This window comes from Austrofundulus limnaeus, unplaced genomic scaffold (assembly GCF_001266775.1).
Source record: "Austrofundulus limnaeus strain Quisiro unplaced genomic scaffold, Austrofundulus_limnaeus-1.0 Scaffold802, whole genome shotgun sequence".
NCBI lineage: Eukaryota > Metazoa > Chordata > Actinopteri > Cyprinodontiformes > Rivulidae > Austrofundulus > Austrofundulus limnaeus.
This window is the reverse complement of record NW_013953204.1, coordinates 80333-81735: the sequence shown is the minus strand read 5'-3', so window position 1 is coordinate 81735 and position 1403 is coordinate 80333. Positions and strand designations below refer to the sequence as shown.

Here is a 1403-nt window from a genome sequence, read left to right as displayed (position 1 = left end):
AGTGAAATATATTTATGTTTGTGGTTGTAATGTGACAAAATATGGAAAAGTTCAAGGGGTATGAATACTTTTGCAAACCACTGTAAAATTACATTAAAATCTCCTGAGTTACTTCAAAAACACGAAATCTGCTTCACCTTCTGGATCTGTTTTACTTCTTCTGCTAGCTTTAGCTTTTAGCTGTGGTTTAGATAATTTTATCTATGTATTTGTTAGAGTTAGCTTTTAGCTAGGAGTTAGCTGGGCTTATGTTGTAGCTGAAGTTTGTTAGGTTTAGCTTGAGTTATAGTTTTGCCATACTTGGCTTCAAGCTTCAGTTTTGCTAGTTTTAGTTTTTAGCTGTGTTTTAGGTAATTTTATCTATGAATTTATTAGAATTAGCCTTTAGCTAGGGGTTTGCTAGTTTTAGCTGCTATGGTTTTGCTGCTTTTGAATTCTAGCTGCAATTGAACAATTTTAGCTTTTAGCTGTTGTTTAGGTAATTGTAGCAATGAATTTATTAGAGTTAGCTTTTAGCCATGGGTTTGCTAGGTTTATGTTGTAGCTGAAGTTTGCTAGGTTTAGCTTGAGTTATAGTTTTGCCATACTTAGCTTCAAGCTTCAGTTTTGCTAGTTTTACCTTTTAGCTATGGGTTAGCCGCTTTTGAATTCTAGCTGCAATTGAACAGTTTTAGCTTTTAGCTGTGGTTTAGATAATTTTATCTATGAATTTACTAGAGCTAGCTCTTAGCTAGAAGTTAGTCACTTTTAGTTTTAAGCTACAGTTTTGTTAGTTTTAGCTTTTAGCTAAGGTTTTGCCACATTAAGATTTTAGGTACATTTTAGCTCTTTTTAGCTTTTAGCCTCTAATTTTGTTTATTTTTGTTACTGTTCTGTTTGTTTTTGTCTTTTATTTTGCTGGATATTTAAACATTTTAGCTTCAGCTACTTTTAACGACACTCAGCAACCATTTAGCTTCTTTTTCTAGTTTTATTTATATTTTATTTCCAAACAGCTGAACTTTAAAGAGCTTGGGTTTTAAAGAGCTTCATAACAGCTGAAGTTTTTAGATCAGAAGCACAGATTAAATAAAATCTTTCTGCTTGAAAAAGAAATAAAAACAAAGAAGAGGATGACTCGGGACTTTTCAGCAGTATTTTTAACTTCCTGCTTTTAATGACTCAGCACTTTTAGAGGTGATTTAAAGAACAGAAGTTTAAATTTAACAGAAAATAAATTAGATTTCTGAAGCAGAAAGAAGAAAGTTTGTCTAAGAATCTAACTGCAGCTAAAAACAGATTAAAGTGATTCAAGAAGCAGTTTTTAAAGGCACAGTGTGTAGGATTTTGTCAGTTCTTTTAGCTGAAATTGAGATAATCACTGATGACAATAATAAAAACATGTCTAATCATTGCAGACAAAG

General features: G+C 31.7%; 1 protein-coding gene across 1 annotated transcript in view; it reads left to right on the top strand.

Annotated features, from left to right (window-relative positions):
- dhx16 (DEAH (Asp-Glu-Ala-His) box polypeptide 16) overlaps positions 1–1403 on the top strand; it is a gene marked incomplete in the record, with an annotated part of 25249 nt that overhangs the window by 15760 nt on the left and 8086 nt on the right.